This window comes from Mus pahari, chromosome 12, assembly GCF_900095145.1.
Source record: "Mus pahari chromosome 12, PAHARI_EIJ_v1.1, whole genome shotgun sequence".
In the NCBI taxonomy this organism is placed as follows: Eukaryota; Metazoa; Chordata; class Mammalia; order Rodentia; family Muridae; genus Mus; species Mus pahari.
In genome coordinates, this window is record NC_034601.1 from 35,242,809 (window position 1) to 35,264,224 (window position 21,416).

Genomic DNA, 21,416 nt, shown 5'->3' on the forward strand with positions numbered 1-21,416 from the left:
TTTCCTGTCCTTTCCCTTCCTCCTCCCTTACAAACACACTTTTCACCATCTTCTTCAGAATAGTGAAATAAACATATGTTATAAACAAGTCACTGTTAAATTCTAGGGAAGTGAAAGAGACTGGATAGGCATAGACTGGAAAGGATTCCCATCTTGAAAGGGCTCATAGGTCAGCAATGAAGAAGGGAAACACATGAGCCAACCATGACATCACTGGTGTGTTTATAAAAAGATAGAGGGGTTATGTTCTATGGATGTGTGTGGTGAGGTATTGGGAAAAGGGGTTTCTCAGTGGGCCCATGCTGAGGCATCCCTGAGGGACCAGCCATATGAAGGTATAGTATAGAATAGAGTTTATTCAGGGCATGGGGAGGGGAGTTAAGAGGGTAGTAGAGGCAGAGAAAGGGAGAGTGTAGAGTGAGCGCCTAGAGAGAAGGGGAAGGGCATATGGAAGGGAGGGGGAGAGCCCAAGAGGGTAAGAGAGAAACAAGAGAACAAGAAATCAAGAGAGGGAACAGGTTGGGCGTGGTGGCACACACCTTTAATCCCTGTACTTGGGAGGTAGAAGAGGAGGCAAGCAGCCCTTTTATAGTGGTCATGCCTACCTGGCTGTTGCCAGGTAACTGTGGAGAGGAGCATACCTAGCTGTTGCCAGGTAACTGTGGAGTGGTTTAGACAGAATGCTAATAATCACTGTAAGGCAAATGACAAGTATGTGAAAGTCTCTAAGAGGCTATAAGAAAAGTCTGTCTTCATGTCCAGGTTAATTTAAGATCCCAATGCATTCTTTTTCTCAGCTGTGCCTTTGTTTTATTTTCCTTTGGATTTAGAATTTCATCACTGTGATCTAGTTTACCACCAGGATGACTTTCATACAGAAAGACTGTGTGTGTGTGTGTGTGTGTGTGTGTGTGTGTGTGTATTTGTGTGTGTGTGTGTGTATGTGTGTGTGTGTATTTTTGTGTGTGTCTATTTGATGGACATGCTCTATTTTTAAAAAAAAGATTGAACATATAGGTTGCATTAGATAAGAAAATGTGGGTATTCAAGGTTTCAAAATCAATATCAAAATTGCAGCAATTTCTCAATAGACAGATAAATTGAACATCCCATGGAGAGAGGAGAGAACTGAATGAACAAAGCAAGCAAACATGTACATCTATTTTATAAGAAATGCATTTTAAATAAAATCAACAACATTAGATAAAAATCATGAATAAAATGATAATAGCTTTAATTTTGAATTATTGTAATTAAGATATATTTAGAGCTTCTTTGTTTTTATCAATTTTTATTTTCATTTATTATTTGAATATAATCTTGTGCTTTGCTTGGACTTGAGACTTATGTCGGGGTCAGTGAGCAATCTGATCACCACAGTTACTCACCATAGAGTACCCAGCATGCAATTGAGAATGTGGCTGAAATCATTGGCTACCAAAGGAATGGGATACAGTAAGCAGAAATTAGAACATAAAATCAGTGAGTATCCAGCATCTGGTATGTCAGAGTACATAAGGATCCTCTAATTACATGGCTATATATGACAAAGTAAAAAGCAAGAAAGCTTGGATCCATGCCAACCTTCACATCAACTCATTGAGATGATTGTCACACTAGAGACTTGTCAATGTCCTTCGAGTAGTCTTTAATTGAAATCAACAGACATGGTCATGAGACAGAGGAAGGTAGAAAGTGAGTAAGACACCAACACTTTGGCAGTATCGCCTCTTTTCTTTGCTGCTTTCTAAAGATCCGGAATGAAAACTGTCCCCAGAGTGGCTTTAGGTTCTCAGTTCTCTCTCCATCCTGGGAGCCACCATTCCCCTGCAAGGCTCTCACATCTGCAGCAGTATCTTCGCAGCAAGATGACATCATCCTGTATTTACATGTATGTCTTAAGAAGAACAGGCAGATGCTTCCTTTACTGCCAAGAGCGGAAGACTGTAAAGGAGACAACTTGCATTTTGAGCTTTTAGAATTTGGTCCCAGAGCATGTTTTCTTATAAAACTGTTATAAATGACTATAGTTTTATAGGTTGTTTAAAATCTCATTACGCCAACTATAAAAGTCCTTTATGATCGGAACATCTTTGGACATAATTTATTTCATTTCTGATATGAGAAAATGAATTCAATAGTACTCTGCCTCTTCAGCCTACCTTACATCTTCCTTATTAATACTTTTGATGTTCTTCACAATTTATTATTTAATACACACAATATTTTTTGAGAAAAAAATTTATGACACAGGCCTGGTTGCCTGAACTCACTTTTTAGACCACTCTGGTCTTGAATTTGTAAGAACACATCTGTCTCTTCTTTCTGAATGAAGATTAAAGGTATGCACCACCATGCCCACCACCAATTTTATATTACAGGTTTTAAAATAATTACTGTCTTCCTTGTTATGTAAGCTCCCGAAGGAAAGAGTATATATCTCATTTAATCACCTTGTCAACGTCTTTCTGAGATTCTGCTACATAGTAATTATACCACAAATTATATAAAGGATCAAGTGGTGAAAGGGGGTGAACGAGTTTATGCTGAACTGGGCTAAGTCACGATGGTCTATATTCTATGTCACGATGGTTTACATTACAGTAAAGAAGACAGGACAAGTAACCTGATTTCATAAAGCTGCAGTCTACCTTAAATGTAATAACAGAAGGAGACTTACATAAATAGATAAAGCTGCAGTCTACCTTAAATGTAATAACAGAAGGAGACTTACATAAATAGATGCATTATGAATGATATGTGTTAAATCAGGAGAAGAAAAGGGATACAGAAGGGGAAAATTCAATAATTTATAATAAAAATTCAGTGGGAGGGTACCAATATCAGGTAATCATGACCTAGTATACATATTGACGTTTGTAATGTAAGCTTATTATTTAGGCCGTGTGTTTCAGTCATATTCATATTTTTCAAAACATACAAAGGGCACAATGTAACAGAGTATGAGCCTCTCTATATAAAAGTCAAAATTGAGATTTTAATATACTCCTACAATGAAGATTGTAATGAGCCTTGCACGGAAGCACTGTTCTGTCTTTCAGTATCTTTGTGCTTTAAGGAAGAGGAGCAAATTCTACCTAACAGAGGGCTAATGAGAAACTTTTTCCACATATGAGACTTGTATTAAAAAAATAAGTTTGGACTTGATTCCATCCAGGATGATGAAGTGAAAGTCTTTAATAATTTTTTTTTATTATTTTTTAGTTTAACTTTCCTCATCTAAAGAAAAAACTATTTTGTAGACTTTCCATAATATAAACCATATATATATATATATATATATATATATATATGTATATACATATACATACATATATATACACACACATACAAACATATATTAACACATACCTATACACACACATATATTTATACACACACACACACACACACACACACATATATATATATATATATATATATATATATATATATATATATATATGCATTTGGTACAATGGAGTATTTAGCATGCATGATTTCTTTGATATCAGCATTTGTTTTAGAGTGCTTACTTACCTTATAGAATTCTAAGTTGATTTTGATACAGGTAAAAACTAAAACTAAGCCTTACTTCATTGGCTTATTTTACTTCATAGAGTATCATCTGGTTCTCTGGCTTTTCTCAGTTTTCCCTAAACACATTTTCTTACACGGTTTGGCTGAGTTAAACATATTCAGTACACAAAAAGAAAACTAAGTTCATTATTTATGCTGGTAAGGGTGATTTGCGAAGAGAGCAGAGACTGCTGCAGTGAGGAGGAGTAGGATGTGCACACGGAAGCAAGGTAAGATGATGGAAAATGTCGGGCTGTGGTGCATCAGTAATGGGCAAATGCTTTGTTGGCAAAGGTACTTCAGCAGAGCTATTCAACTCAAGCTAGATCTTCAGTGGGAGAATGTTATGAACCACTGTCAGGAGAAGGACCCAAGTTTCAAGAGAAGAAACTACACTCATGAATTAGAGAGCAATAAACAGTAGCCTTTGAAGTTGTGTGGGAAGTTTAATGATCTCTTAGATGTGTACTAGGGAACCTCTCCGATCCTTGTTGTATCTAATATGAATCTTACACAGCTTCCATATTTTCCAACCATTACCTTCTTCAGTAATCATCCTCTTGTTTAAGACTCCGACTTTATTTATTCATGTCTTGAAGCATAGTTTCCTTTTACATTTTCTCTTTACCTATATATTTTTGCTTCATTTTCTTTAAACATGGTGTGTGTCCTGTGATTACTATTTGCAAAGCCACGTATTCTAGAAGTCATCATATCCATCATATCCATTGGAGAGCTGCCTCCAGCTTCCAGAAATGCTGCCTAATGTGGCTATATGTTCCTGGCAACTCTCATCGGAGCAAATTCTGAAGATTTCTCACAGGAAAGAGAAAACAACTGCGTGTGTGCTTGCTATCAATGATCTCCAAAGGTCAACTCTAATTAATCATTCTTTCTATTTCCCACTGTGAATCTCTCTTCTTTCCAATTGGCTCAATGAGTTGGAAGACATTGACATGTTTCTTAATAGCAAAAGTTTTTACATGCATTTTAAGAGGAAACCCTGATTCCTGGCCCTCGAATTTCAGAAGGAATTGGAAGTTGAGCACCCTTTCACTCCTAGAAGCAATACATATAGAAAATAATCCCACTGGAGTGAGCGAATAAACTGAGTTTAATCCGTTATGTCAGGGCTGAGAAAGACTGGGTATCTATACTCCGGGAAGCCAGATACTACCTGTAAAATGGCTAAACAATGACAGTTCCATGGTGAGGGCTTGCCATTTCCCTTTAAAAAGAGAAAAGCTGGAATCAGTTTACATTTATACCAATCTTATAGAGCAGTAGCCATCCAATAAAGTTCATATCTTCAGTGTATTATCTAATTCAAAGCCATAGTAGAGAAACTGTGAATATTTAAAGTGAAACAAACTAAATAAAAATAAAGTGTTTTGCTCTAAGCTCTGTATTGGTCTTGTTAGGTGCTCATTCAGAATTGTTTTCTAGAATTCTTACTTTCTCCCTTCCCTCCCTCCTTCCCTTCCTCCCTCCCTCCTTCCCTCCCTCCCTCCCTCCTTCCTTCATTTTTGTGTTTGTAGAAAATAGATTCTTCTCACATACAGCCCCCCACTACCACAGTTTCCCTTCCCTTCATTCCTCTCAACTCTCCACACCTCTCCTCTCCTCCAGATCCTTTCTCCCTTCCTTTCCTCTTCAGAAAAAACAGGTCTCCAAGAGATGACCATCAAACAGAACAATAAAAGGTACAAAAAGAAAAGGCAAAAGCCCTCATATGCTGGAGAAGAAAACCCACTAGGAGGAAGAGAGCCAAGAGCAAGAAAAGAGGCATGGATGCATCCTCTCCCACTGTAGCAATTACCCTAATACACTAAGGAGACAACCCCCCAACTTCATTTTTTCATATCATAGACAACCCTTAAAATGCAATTTAATTTATGTATGACATATTAGAGAAAAGTAACTAGCTAAGGTAGCTGTCATATAAAATGTATTTGCAGTTCTTTTGTCATGCAGTTCAATTTTACATTACACAACATTATCAACTCTTAAAAATAATTAACTATTAATCTGTTTAAAATAACAGAATGACTGACTTAATAAACTAAAAGAAAACAAAGTGGTAACTTTGAATAGAAAAAGGTTATTTCAGTGTTCCAGCACCTGACATGGTCCAGAGAGATCTGTACCTCATCAGCTAATGGCTTTAACTAGTAAATATTGTCAAGTCTCAAGAAGACTGGAGATAAACAGAAGTGCTGCAGAGAGGTGTGAATATCCAGAGAGGCCTGTGGGGGGGAAAAAAAAAGTTCCAAGGTTACAGGCGAAGGTGTGAGCATCCCTTTGAGGGGCAGAATGTGAAGTCAGCATTTTTGCTGCTGTCATTTCCAAGGGAAGCAAGAATAACAACATCCCTGTTTTGTTACTGCTCTAGTGGGGGATTCTCAGAGCCAACCATTTGCAACAATATTACCCTAAAGGGGGTTTTCAAAGTAACAGCCAAACTGTTCCATTTCTACAGAGTCAGGAGGTACTATCTCACTACTGACCATTTCATTGAACACAACTCAAGAGATTATGTAATGAACAGAATGATTTTTTTTTTTAGATGTTAACACTATGATAATTTATTCAACAGTATAACATAACAGTGCATATATTTCAAATGAATATCAAAAATATTTTTCATGGAACACAGGACTTATATCTGAATTTTAACAATAGATGAACAAATTATTCAAAACAAGTTAAGGAGAAAAATTGAATATGCACTGTAAGAAATTATAGTTATTTGAACAGAATGATTTTTATTTTCCCTTGTGAAAATAATTGTTTTATAGAATGAGGGGGTCATTCCATGGAGCTAATGAAGCCATGATTATGTTCTTTAACCATAACTACATATCTTTTAATTCACAATGAGTGTCGTTTCATGGGGCTGTGAGTCTTCACTTATATATTGATGAATAGCTTCGTTATATGTAATGGCACGTTACAGATAAACTTAAATCTTAACATCCAGTGAGAAAAAAACAAAAACAAAAACAAAACAAACAAACAAAAGACACATAGAAACTATCAGATTTAAAGGTCACCCAGAACTATATAGAAATGGAATTAATAAATTTTGTTTTTCTAGTGAGGAGCTGTAGTGATGGATCAGTGTTTAAAAGTGCATACTCCTTTTCCAGAGGACCTGCATATGTTTCCTAGCACCCATATAGAATGCTTATATCCACTGGTAACTTCAGATCCTGGGGATCTGATGTCTTCTTCTGGTCTACATAAACACTCTACAGGATGTGCACAAGCTGCTCACATACACACATGAATAAATAACAAATAAGTCTTAAGATATAATAAAATAAAATGTTAATGACAAATTATTTTAATGAACATGTCTCTTAATGCTTGTTTGCAGATCTCAATAAAAATGCTTTAGAATCCTATGCATATGCTGTTTTATTCAGATTAAATAAAACAACAACCCATGATAAGCGATAGAAATGGAAGCCTACTAGTTAGGGCTGAACTCTTGCTAGACTAAAATATATTCTGGAAAGACCCATATCTAGTGTAATATTCACTCCACTGGGAGAGAATCTCAACATAAAGAAGATGAAATAATGGTGATGGGTTGTTGATATCACCTTAAGTTGCCATGTTCAACACAGTACGATATGTTTACCTAAGTACCACATGGGGGAAGGTGTATGATCTTTGTTCATAAGTAGTGTGCTATCATCTAAAGTTATGAAAGATTGACAGCCTAATGCATTACCAAACTACAAAGAAAGATCTTGTTTAAAACATGGACATAGAAAATGTCACTGTGAATAGGAACTTGTCATAGATAGGAAGTCAACTCCTATGGAACTTACTTCATGAAACTGTCATTAAGACACAGCCTGGCCATGGATTATAGATTTAAAACCACGTCATCGAAACTGATAAGTAGAAAATAATATTGCCTTCAGCCTATGTATAATCTACAAGAAATTATGACATTGAGGTTCCCTGTTGTCACAATAACTGAGAATAAATAACTTGATTTCAATCAATTAAATGAAATGATTACTTTGAAAGTATATTACTTTGTGTTCTTTTTGCAAATTTTTCTTCCCCTATTTTTTCAAAATAGGTATGCATTGCATCCTTAGAGGACTAGTACTTGTTTAATGGTTTGGGGTGAGTGAGGGACATCTGTCAAGGAAACAGATCAATTGGCCAATTGAAATGTCATTTCCTCACTTCATGTAGAATGCTGCCTTGTCTCTGTTGTTTCCTTCACTCCCTTTCCATTTTATTCTCTGGAATTTTGATTTAGACATAAAAGCTCAGACCTAATTTAAACCGACAGCAAAATCAAACACTGTGACCTTGCCAGAATTGTTCCAGGCCTTCAACACAATCCACTGGGGGTAAGGTGTGAGCAAGGCTGGGTGAGAGCAAATGGGAATGGAGTGAGCTCTTTCCACATGGTCTTATGGCTCAGGCCCAGTGTTCCTGGAAGACTAGTCATGGGTCCGAATGCATCATAGCCTGGCTGTCAGGGGAATATAGGCTGCAGTGAAAAGAAGGAGAGGAGAAAAAATGTGACATTTGAAAATGACAAAATTTGTAGAATGGAATTGTGAAGACAATACAAGGTCCCTGCAGGGCAGCTGTGGAAACTGAGTGGCTGCGATTTGCACAGGTATGGGAAAGTAGTCATTGCTATATTTGGTATCAAAGTAACTATTGCATCAAGGAAGGCTGGGGTAGGAATGTCTCTCAGTGCCCTCAGTAGTAGTGTTTTGGACAATATCTGCAGTGTTAATATGTATCCATTATGCAGCGGTAGACATGGTGGTGATGCCTGCAGATGCTGCAGTACTGCTTCTGCATTATTTTGTTATTCAGAATCCTAATGTGTTAACTGGCTTTCTGGTGAGCCTGTTTCTGACCACACAAACACTACCTTACTTCGGAGATGACTCCAGATATCAGGAGGACTGGGAGGCCAAACCAGCAGGTTCTTGATGTTCCATCACAGATACTCTAGCTTCTAGTCTCTCTCTTCAAAGTCAGATGCCTTAAACAGAGTCGATAAGCAACATCTGCCATGGTCTTGCATCCTTCCCTCATTTTTCAGGCATGCCTCCTGCCACCCACCAAGCTAGGACACAAGACAATTTTCAATTCTGTTTTCCTTTTCCTGATTATACTCTTCCTTGAGGCTAAGTCACCTATCTGATATGCAACCATCTCCAAACCCCAGAAACATCAAAGAGCCAGAAACTCTCTTTGTGTATTGGAAAAGAACGATCCTTCCTCTTTTCTTCCAGAACTCTCATCACAGAAAACATTTCTGGACCACGTCTTTCTTTGCTGTAGATAAAGAGGGCACCTCCTGAGTAGGTGGTCAGGGAGACAGTGGGAGAATACAATGACTATGAGAAAATGTTGCTAGGAAGCATCAGAGGAAAACTGGGGTAGGTGGCAGGACTACGGAAGTGTCCAGGATGGGACAGCCTACAGTGCACTCACAGTCTAGACAGGTTTTTAGACATGAGCCAACAGTAAATAAATAAGAAAGAAAGAAAGAAAGAAAGAAAGAAAGAAAGAAAGAAAGAAAGAAAGAAAGAAAGAAAGAAAGAAAGAGAGAGAGAGAATAAATAGAATAAATAACAACAAGGTAGTCTAAGTGGCTACTGCCCAGTGACAACATGCTTTCTATGTCTGTTAATTTTTCTATCTACTTACTTATGCATTTACCTATAGATTGATTTCCATTTTTTTCTGATATAGATTGTCACTTCAAATTGTAGCTCAAGCTGGCCTCAAAGTCCTTATCTCTCTTTTTCAGGGTGTACATAGCTGGGCTTTCATGTGGGTACCAAGACAGGAGACATTGATACTGTTTGAAGTGCTGATTGTGTTACATCTTGAAATCTGTTTCAATCGACATGAGGACATAGGTACTTAGGAAGTATAAAAGTCGGGTTTTCATTGTTTGCCTGTTTGTTTTTTGTCTTCTGCTTGATTCAAGAACATTTCCCTTTGCTGCAATGAGGGACCATGGGTCTCATCCTCGTTGACATTCTTTCTGTGCTGTGTCTTTAACCCCTGGGCTTTGATGTTCTAAAATACATAGTGTTCTCCGTGAAACACAACATGTCGGCACTAAACAGAGACTAAGAAACAAAATTCCTGGGAGACAAAACGAAACGATTGTAATCTTATTACAATAATTGAAACATAGCTCAATCAATAAAGTACATGTAAGCATGAGGACATTGAGTTTGATTCCAAAAATAAAATTAAAAAAAAAAAAGGACCCAAGTGTAGTGTTGCATATGTGTAATCCCACTGAGATGCAGATCTCTGGATTATAGGAAAGCTGGTGTATCCTAGGTTGTTACATCTAAACCTGGGAACTTGTTTCAAAACTACAAACAAGGTAGAAACAGAAACAGTAGCAAAGGTTATCCATTGGCCTGTCCATGTACACAGGTGCACATTCTTATTTGTACACTCATGCTCAACATGCAAACATATTGCTGTATTATCTTTACTTACATAAATGCACATCACTTAACTCCAAATAGGGCACCAATGAGAGACCAAAAAGAGATGTTAATGAAACAAACAAACAAACAAACAAACATCTATGGAAACCAACGCATTTATTGGGTTTTAGTATAGAACATTAGTGAGAATTCATGGATAAGAGTATGGGTGACTGAAGAAACACTCCATAGCAGCAAAGTGTCTTTTTGTCATGGATGATGGCATCATGGAAACTAAATCATGGAGTGCCCTCTTTAAGTCATCTCCCCCACCCTGACACACTCTAGCTTCTGCCAAGATCATATACTGGTAAGACTAGGGGCAGGGAAGAATAATGGCTGAAATTCAAAGTGAGAATCTTGTAACCATCCTTCCTCTACCACTGTATGGTCCTTCTGCTCTTCTGTCATCACTGTCATCATCATCATCATCATCATCATCATCATCATCATCATCGTTTGTCACACTACTTGTCTAAGTAAACTAATGCCTTAGGATGACATCATGTTCTTCCTGGGTGAGGGAACATGCTACAACACTCATCTACCTACAGAACCTATGTACATTCACATACACATCACCACCACCACCACCACAACTACTACACTATACCTAATCCAACAAAGTGGTGCACATCTATAACTCAGAATTAGGAATACAGAAACCAGAAGATCCATGGGGCCAGCCAGTCTAGCTTGTTTGAGACCAATAAGAGACTTGATCTAAAAAAAAAAAAAAAAAAAAGAGTAGATAGATGGCAGCTGAGAAATAGCATACTATATCACCTTCTGGTCTGCTGTAACCACCCTGACACACACACACACACATACATACACACACACATACACTCACACTAAAATGAAAATAAAAAATTAAAACAATGGTAAGTTAAATAATTTCTTGACAGAGTCATGGCATGAAATGAGAATCCATGAGAGTCAAAGGCAGTCAAAGGCTGAAGAAGCATACAGTGTGTGAACAGAGATACTGGGAACAGTTGATGGTCCGAGCAGGCAGAATATTGTGAAAACTGAAGTAAGATTGAATGTGCCATGCTTTAGGGATACTGAACTGACTGCACAAAAAAAAAAAATAAAATAGAAAACCTGGTGGATTTGGAAAGAGCCACAGCATCGAGAGAGACTAAGGGCACAAGAAAGAAATTGCTGCTGATTTTTGAGCAAATCACTTGTGGAAAATCAAAAGAGTCTGTTGCCATGGCCAAGATGAGGGTGTGAATATATTGGTCTAATCTATCTTTGTGGGAAAAATCATCTCTGAGCAGGTATTTTAACTTCTGTGAGGTACAGCCTCAGCACCTGTAAACTCAGCTTTGGCAGTGAACCATGGATGCCTATAGAGCTGTACTCCACACAAGAGAAATAAATCAGCTCGGCCTTTTCTGCAGGCAGCGCACATGCCTGAGATATAATATATGGGCTTCTCCTACTCATAGCTCCAGGAGTAGGCGTGGGAGGAGGCCCAGGGTTGAAAGGTGCTAGTCTCAGGCTTGTAAATACACCTTTGAGTTAGAAAGAGCTATCATGTGTACAGCTCACTCCACCCTCCCATTCTGCAAGCACAGGCTCATCCTTCAGCTAACAGGCTATTGCCACATCATTTCACTCCACCAAGTTCCCTTGACTTGGCAGTTTTTCTGATTGCCTGGCAGTCACAGACGATACTCTGTCTTTTGCTGATACAGGGACCTGGGAAATGAGGGAATAGGAAATTTACACAGCTTTTCTCTGAACCACAGCCCATTGCTGTCCTTGAACTGAGACCTGTTCTTGCTAAATTAGTCAGTCTCTTTCCATTGCTTAGCTGACCTGATTTGCTTTTGTTCCCAACCAGTCCTCAGGTTAACTTCCTTTAAATCTCCAATACTTCTCTCAGGACATGGTTTTATATTTGTGAGCAGAAATTTTCCACCTTGAAAATAGCCTGGAGACTGTACTTAGTTTGTGGCTGGGCGCCATCATTCCTGATTGAGGAAAATATAATAATATCTTCAGAGTTGATCAGAGTAACCTGTGTCCAAAGAACAGAATACTTACAGAAACACATTTCTTCAACCTCAGCTTCCTGGAAACCTCTCTTAACCCCAATGAGTCACTGTAGTTTCCCTGGCTAAAGGTCAAAGAGATTCTTCTTTTGATTGAGGTTCACACTCACACTTTTTTGGGGGAATCTGAGAAATTGGGAGGAAGTGGAAGTGAATAGTGATGTCCAGTTTAAAATACAGAATGGCTCTGCATAAATTCTGAGACCCTGCTGAACAGCTCTATCATTAACAATTACCATCCCTGGTCATGAAATCACAAAACACATCTTCCTTGTAAAAACTAATTTTTAAGCATTAAAACCCTTATTTTAGAACACATAAATTAAAGGTACATAAATGCTGCAGAGATCACCTAGAGCTTTAGCTCCATTCCCCTGAATAACATAGTCTATTGTTACATACACTGAAATAGTATTGATACATTATTGTTAACTAAAGATTTTAAAACAAATACCTTTCTTCCCCACCTTTTGTAATAAACGGACACTTTCATATGCTTATATAATGAATTTCAGTCATTTTTGGATCCTATTCCTTTCCCTTGCATCCCCCCACACACCTGAATCTTTCTCAATGAGGTCTCCTACTTTCATCTCTTCTTGATGTGTGACAGATTCAGCTTAATTAGAATTAAGTTTTGATTGCCCTTTTATTGATGCAAAACTGAATTTAATAATGCAAGGGTAACTTTCTGTGGCTGTACCTGTGAAGAAAGTGGTATACAGCCTGAGACAAGCAGTAGCTATTTTAGTTCTTGAATCTCAACCTAGGCTGCATCAACCTGGCTAATCAAGACTACAATAATCTCTCAGACTTCCCCTGCTTCTGATGGCTTTGGCAGTTTTGAGTAGCGATCAGATATTTTGTAAAATGTCCATCAGTTGAAGTGGGTTATTATTTTTCTAATAGAGTGAGGTTATGAATTTTTTGGAAAGATCACCATGGAGACAAAAATATTATTGTGACAAAATATCATCATGGGTTCATACATCAAATATGACTCACTTCTGTCAATATTAACAGTGAGCACTGAAGAAGTGTTTCTAACTGCTCTTCCACCCACAGTGTAGATTTGAAAGGAAAGCCACTGTATGCAACCCATACTGAAGGAGTGGCAGGTTATCTATTAACTTGAAATGGAATAATTTACATAAGTGATTAGTAATTTTTCTGAACATTAAGGTTATTCATCTCATTAACTTAATAATTTATGTAGACAAGTTTCAATTCACGGACGTTGGTCTTGTGGTTAAGATGGTCATTAAATACTAATTTATTTGGATGCTCAAGGTGTGCAGCCAGGCAATGGATACTCTTTCACTTGTCTCCTGTGTCCCTCTCACTTGTCCCATCAGTGTGCTCATTTGTGAGCATTTCTTTCTTTCTGGAACTGTCAACTCATCCCAAGTTCATTTTGAATATAACCTCCTCTAATCCTAGTGAGTCATTTCTTGAATGAATCCTGGCTTATGACATTGAAGAATAATGTTAGGCACCAAGAGACAGGCACCAGTTTAAAGGCAAAATATTTGACTGCCAAACTTGGAAATACTGTGTCAAGGTCTTTTAGATGATGAATGTCAATTGCACAAAGAACCAAAGAGAAATATTAGTGTTTTGGCTTAGAAGATGAGGAGATGGAGGTCAAGGTATATAGTGCAATCAGCATGATGCGCTAACACTAAGACTTAATGTGATAAAGGTAATGATGATAGTGTATTTTATTAAAAACTTGTGCTACATGGAGTATATTACAACAGTGATTGCTATTGGAAAATGAGGATAATGGACATGCTAACTTCTTGCACTGTGGTAAATTAAGTATACCCAATGCAAATTATTTTAATAATAGTAGAGATATTAAAGATTGTGTGTGTGTTTACATAAACAGTGAGAACCAAAGCTGGAAGTTAAACTCTGGTTGCAAAATTACACAGAACTGTAAATCTTAGCCATTTATTGTATGATGAAATTTCATGGGATGCTTAATCTTCAATTTTAAGTTGACTAAATTTAAATCATGTAGGAACCATATCTCTAAGATGACTGTTCAGGTGTTTCCAGAGAAGTTCAGAAGAGATAAGAAACATCACCCCAAGTGTGGGCAGCCCCAGCCTTTGGGGTAAGATTTTGGGCTGAATAAGGGAAATGCCAGGGCCAAGAAGTGGGAGTGGGTGGGTAGGGGAGCATGGGCAGGGGCAGGGTATAGGGAACTTTTGGGATAGCATTTGAAATGTAAATAAAGAAAATATCTAATAAAAAATAAGATAATTACAAAAAAAAGGAGGATGCAGACTGTGCAAACCTTGCATTATTTCTCTGACTCCATCCTTACTCAAGGTGACAAACTGCTTCACATTGTTGACATCATATTGTGCCATCTCCTCTATGGTGGACAGTATTCCACATGTACCCCAGGTAGAAAAGCATTGTTTCCTTAAATTATTTTGAAAACCATTTGTTGTCACAATAGTAAAAGTAATAGACAAAATTGGTACCAGCAGTCATCAGATGAAAACAGAAGCATGGTTTCCAGTATTTGCTGTAACTTGTTATAGGAGATCCTCTGTACTATGAAGTTGTTAGGTCAGGTGATGATAATGGCAGAGTTTCATCACGAAGCCTGGCATGTAGTAAACACTTGGCGAGTTCGACTCTCGCCTTTGTCACCTCCATCTTCACTGCCTTCATTATCTGCTGCTGTGCATTTCTGTCCCTGTTTCCTATACTTGAAGCACTTGATAAGAATTTCCCTCAGTGTCCCTTATCATGGTCTTACCCAAGTGGATAAATTAAGACGGCAAATAGTGTACCCATGGGTGCCTAGTGCCATCAAGCAGAACATTTGGCAAGTGAAGTCGTTGGGTTTTACTGTGTAATTTTCTTCTCATTGTACAGCAGTGGAAGGAAAGTCAGATAAAACATAAGAAATCCACATTGAAGAGGGGGAAAGAAGTTAGATTTACCATTAACTAATGTGACCAGATTGCTTGAAATCATTTGTGAGCTGGCCCAAATCTCTTTTGTCTCTAGTGTCTGCTCTTCTCCTAATTCCCTTCATTTTGACCCTCTGTCCCTACCTGCAGGTGGGTGTTAATGTGGAAAGAATACCTGTGTTCCACTTTCTCTTCTCTGAAGCAAAGGAAAAAAAACTACAAAGCTGGGAGAGGAAATCATAGCAGGAACCATGATGATCACAAGGATTGTCAACTTCATAAACCCTCACACATTCTCCTTGTTTTTCTAAATATTAAATCTGTAATACACAGCCATAATTCATGAATAAAATAAAACAATTCTCATTTTTACTTCAGTGTTGGAGCAGCCTAAAAGACTTGTTCAGAGAGCATATATTTTTTTCCTAAGCACACACAGATGCTGAATTAAAGGAGATTAGAAAGAGAGAAAGAAGGCTATGATAATGAACTGGGGTCCTGATTTTCTTATTTCACACACCCTGTTTATGGATTAAGCACCTTTGATCCAGAAATAGAGATCAGAGGATCATTGAGATAGGGCATTCTGTGAGGTCACTAATCTCAATTAAGTATGTTTAATGTGAACCAACCCATGCAAGAACAGGCCTGGCTACATTTTTTTCCTAGCATGATAAAGACATTTGGCTTGCTGTTTACCACTGGCCAACATCCAGCCAGGTGAGAACAAATTAATAACCTAGGGTCCCAAGGATATGAGAATAACTGAATTTATATTTATAAAAGTGTGCCCTAATTCAGCCTTCCCATTCTTGAGCATCATTTAAAATATTTTTCTCTGTCATTCACTGATGAGGAGGAAGTCGGCACAATACATTTGGTCCCCTTACAATGTCTACTGGGTCTCAATGGCAGTCATACCTGAATTGCAATCAGAAAACCAAGGAATGAATGAGCAAGAAGAAAGAGGAGCAGGCCATTTCTAACTTGACCGTTGTTGCTTTGAGGGCTTGAGATAAAGTCCAGGGCCCCATCAAGGATACACAATTGGTTTCCCATTTAATTACTTTATCCCAACCCTAGACTGTTGTTTTTGTTGCCTTCCTCAACAGAGGATTTGAACAGGAGTAAACCAGACACTTATTAAAATATCCAGCTATACCCCTGTAAACGTGTAAGTGCCATATTTTAAAAGGAAAATGGGTGGAGCCACAGGAGTAGATCAATGCTAGTTCTCTCTATACCTGTAATGCCTCTCCTTGTTCCCTATGCCATTTGTCTTTAATTGTTCCCTACTAAAAATTATAAAACAGAAAAGCTGAGAAAAATTATGATGATCAATGTAATCCTTTTTTTTTTTTTTTAAATAAATGAGAAGTTAATTCCAAAGAGATGGTAAACGGTGCTCAAATGACTGCAAAGCAAACTATCAGCCATGTTTTCTGGTATCTGTTCTGTTAAAGACTGTTCTTGACATTGCTTCTTCTTCCTGTTTGTTTGTTTGTTTGTTTTAATCTTTTTCTTTTCATCCTATCACTATCCCTAAGTGCATACAGAGTTAGTCCTATATTTATTCCTGTTTCTGCTATATTTGCAACTTAACTTATATGGGCGGAAGCATGGACACACACTGATTTCTGAGAGATCTTTGTCTTGATGCTGACTACTATTCCCTGGCCCTGGGCATCTGTCCAAGAGCAGGTGCCTTTCTCTGCAAAAGGTTCTGTAGGTATATCTCGAAGGACACAGGGGAAGGTCCAGCCCTGCCCTTCTGCTGCTTCAGGGTCAAGATCTATCACAGGCACATCATTCACCCAATGAAAGGAAAGCAACCAAGAACTGCCAACATTAGCAACATTAGGCCTGGGAGGTAGGCACAAGGAGCATCTGCAACAGCTTAGGGATTCTTAGCTTGATGGATGGGGAAGAGGCTAAGAAGAGACATTTGAATTTGTTTACACAAGACTATTGTCCATGAACCTGAGACCTTTAGGTCATGATGAAATGCCTATCTATGTTCTCAAGTTGAGCATGAACTGAAAGGTGAGACACAGAGGGCCAGGATTTACATCCTTATAGTCTCTTGGGGGACAAATTATTCTCATTTAATAATTTGCAGTTGTGTCATACATTGCACATTAATTTAGACATGCATAGAATATATATACGTGATGGTTATAGTTATAGATTCGTGAATGAAAGGTACTGAAAACAGAGCTTACAGTTTATAAGAAGAATAACTCTTTAATGTTAATAAAATATTGTAGGAGCATGAGAGGAAATTCAGGGTATAGCACAGAGTGGATGGTTCAGGAGCACACCAAGTGAAAACTCATTGAGAATGGATAAAATGTTCAGTGGGGTGTAATACAAAAAGAGTTATATGCAGCAACTTACAGGCTTAAGTGCTTCTGGGCTGTTTGTCTTCTTAGATTGGAAAGCCTACAAACATCTTATTTTTAGCGTATGGGCTTGATTTTAACTACTTGTAGATAAACGCAGCATCTAACTGCTAAAATCAGATGTACTATGTTGAATGAATGAAGTGTATCAGTTACACAAATGTTGTGAGTGTATGTTGTAGAATCTGAATTAGGATAGTAGCAGTGAATGAGAGGTAAGGATGGATATATGAATGGCAGAGGTCTGGACAAGAACAGGTGAACAAGTGATAATGGATGTACTTGGAAGAAGCCATGACACCATAAAGAAGTATTAAGTAATGATACAGATTAGCTGTGAAAAAGTTCAACTGGCATGCATCTCCCAATCGTCTCAGGTGGATTTTTTTTTTTTTTAATGTTTAGTGGAGACCCTAGACTATGGTAACATAACTTCAAACATGAATAAAAGCCAAGGAGCAAAATGAGTTTCAGGCAAGGGACAATTTTTATAGGACAAGACTTAGGTACCAGAGGTAAATGGATTCAAAAACTGTGAAAAAGACCATCCCAGGGCTCAGAAAAGGCTGCCAAGTTTAAGAATAAAGAGTATATGGAGAGTTTCATGTTTTCAGGGAGCAAGTATATAACCAACAAGTGATCTTGATTTATGCAGTTCTTATAAACCAGGAGCAGGAAATGAAGAGACTGTCAGAGTTAAAGAACTCAGAAATAAAGCAGGGCTGTGCTCTATTGCAGACAGAATCCAAATCGATATGGCTCCCATTAGTAGTGTGGGATTATCATTTAATATTACAAACTGATATAAAACAATAGAACTTAGTCAGAAAGCTGCAATCAACACCCTAAGATCTGGTGTGTACCTATGCGATGGCTTCAATTCATGGTCAATACGACCACATTTGGAGTCTTCTGGGAGACACATCAATGGTCTGCCTTGACGTTTAAAGCGGGGGAAGGAGAAAGAAGGTATGCATCAGCACACATCTCTTTCTGTTGACTGAAAGCAGACTCAATGTGACCAGTCACCACACTTGCTTTTTCATGATGCCCTAAACTCTAAAACTATGAGACAAAATACTCATTTTTAAAAAATCGATTCTATTAGAGACTTTGTCTCAATAATGGAACAAAAAGAACACCCAAGGCAGCCCCTCTTCTGTGCCCTTCCATAGTGGAAATGGAAGGAAATGGAATCTACTTACATGGTGCAGCAAATAGGGGCTGAGTCCACTTTTCAGAAACATTTATGGATATCTCTGTGTGTTAGTGGATGAGTATTTGCACTTGAGTGGAAGGGGTGGACACAGAGTCCAGGAGAGATTATTGGATCTCCTGGAACTGGAGTTAAAGGCTGTTGTTATCGCCCTTATATAGGAGCTGGTAACTGAATTTGGGTCCTCTGAAGAAACAGTATGCACTCTTAACTGTGGAACAATCTTTCCAGTCCTTGAGCACACTCTCATAATAACTTAGCCAAGAGAGAGTGAGGTTGCTCCCATGATAAAGATGTAATCTATTTGGTGACCTGATGTCATTTTAGAGTTTCTTTCCTTTTTTTATTATGAGGTAGTTTATAGAAATACAATACTAATAGAAATTATGAGTATGCAATTGCTCTCTTGCTCTCTTCCCTTCCTCCTCTCACTCTGTCCTCTCATTCCTTCCCCATTCTCTCCCAATTCCCCTTCCCATATCTCTCCATGTGCTCATGGCCAGCCTCTTCTCTTCTATTCCCTTCTCTTCTCTTCTCTTCTCTTCTCTTCTCTTCTCTTCTCTTCTCTTCTCTTCTCTTCTCTTCTCTTCTCTTCTCTTCTCTTCTCTTCTCTTCTCTTCTCTTCTCTTCTCTTCTCTTCTCTCTCTCCCCCCCTCTTTCTCTGCCTTTCTCTGTCTCTACTAGGTGAATAAACTCTACTCTATAATTTAAAAAGTATACAGTTTTATGAAGTTCTAGAGATTGAAAACATGTATGTAAAGAGTACTTGGATCAAAAGAGATGAGGATACAACAGGCCTTCCAGGACCTTCTGTGCCAGCTCACATCATTAGGTGTGGATTTACAGTAACCACTTTCTAATTTCTGTCACTATCATTTATTTTTTCCTCTTCTTGAATTTAAAATAAAGATTTTTCTAACACAACTCCTCTGTACGTTAGAGTTTTCAACCCATGATCCTTGAGGAGCTCATACTTTCAACCCACAGCACAAGGAATTAGAGTAAGATTATGTGAAAACATGGAGGTAATCATTACAGATTTAGGTTAAGAACAAAAAGACAATTGTATCTTCCGATACGCACATAACATCTTTCTATTGGAGTGTGAGTTCTATGCTAGCCTCTTATTTCCAATCCCTTTCCATATTTATTTTCCTTCATTTGAATCCACACTACTATTGACATATATAATAATAGTGTTATATGTTCTTGGAAATCGTTATACTGACTTCTCTGAAAATATTCACTATTCTTCGTATTTGCTTTTTTCAGCATGGCCGAGAACTTGAAATTATATTCTATCTGTGGACTTGGGCTCCACCTGGAATATAGAGACCATTAAGTATTCTCTATTTACTCACAAAAGGCTCTTGAGTATCATCATTTACTTTTCTTTTCAAGTCTACTCCTGCCTTTCTTTCAATACTTTTCCTCCCTCCACGTTTCTTTATCTATGGTTCTGGAGATCAAATCGAAGACCTTGTTCATGCTAGACAAACACACTGTCTTGGAGTTAAATCTCAAGCCCTTAATTTTTCTTCTATCGGCAAAGCTCTGTTCTCACATTTATACTTTTATCTACTATTGTAGAAAAGAGGATATTAATTCAGCACTTTATAGCTGTGACATAATAATTTTCATACATGTATATCTGTGCTCCTGTCACCTATGCATTACTGGGAATGCATACCTAAGATAATCTGCCTTAAGAGAGTTTATTAGTTACTTTTTATGCCTGTGATAAAACACCATGACCAAGGGAGCTTATGGAAGAAGTCATTTATTTTAGATTAAAGTTCCAGATCAGGAATCAAAAATGTCACAGAAGGCATGACAACAAGGACTGGAGCAAGAAACTCACCATTTCTTCAAACACACAGAAATTAGAGACCATGAACCAGAAGTGGAGCAAGGCTCTAAACCCTCAAAGATCACTCTTACTAACATAGTTCCTCCACTAAGACTCCACTTCCTAAGGGTTCCATACATCCCCAAACAGCATCACCAAGCAGATACCCAGTATTAATTTTCAGTTATTGTTTGAGGGGTCTCATTCCACAGCAAGTTGTTCCTGCTCAGTCTGAGTCTCTGGCAAGAGAGTAGATCACAGCCAGAGCCTTTGTTCTGTGTACCTCATGATGGCTAGGAAGAGAGGAAAAAGAAGTGGCTAAGATCTGAGCATCTTCTACAAAGACCCACCTCCCCCCCTCTTTTACCCTGAAGGTTTTAACTTTTTCCAATACTGTAACAGACTGGGACGTGGTAGTAAGAGATAGCCAGTGCCCAAGCAAGAAAAAGGAATTGCAGTTCTCCCAAGGCTGAGCATATCTTCCTCATGTTTTCCTACTTAACAACCTAGCAATTAGGTAGGCCAAGCAATGATACTCATTCCATAAGTAGAGAAACTGACGACTCTATGTGATGTATAGAATGTGCAGGTCCTGGGAACTCAAGGTCACATTCATTGTTTCCAACTCATTTTCAGTTCTTACATCATGGTCACAACTCACTCTATCTCTGTCTCTGTCTCTCTGTCACTGTCTCTCTGTCTCTGTCTCTCTCTGTCTCTCTGTCTCTGTCTCTCTCTGTCTCTCTGTCTCTGTCTCTCTGTTTCTGTCTCTTTGTCTCTCTCTGTCTCTCTGTCTCTGTCTCTGTCTCTCTGTCTCTCTGTCTCTGTCTCTCTCTCTCTCCCCCCCCCTCTCTCTCTC

General features: G+C 38.1%; 1 protein-coding gene and 1 pseudogene across 2 annotated transcripts in view; one reads left to right on the top strand and one right to left on the bottom strand.

The window, feature by feature from the left end:
* The window catches only part of Lsamp (limbic system associated membrane protein), a 2,126,592-nt gene that overhangs the window by 354,787 nt on the left and 1,750,389 nt on the right, over positions 1–21,416 (top strand). The window lies entirely within an intron of this gene.
* Positions 11,947–21,416, bottom strand: part of LOC110329415 — a 96,934-nt pseudogene continuing 87,464 nt past the window's right edge.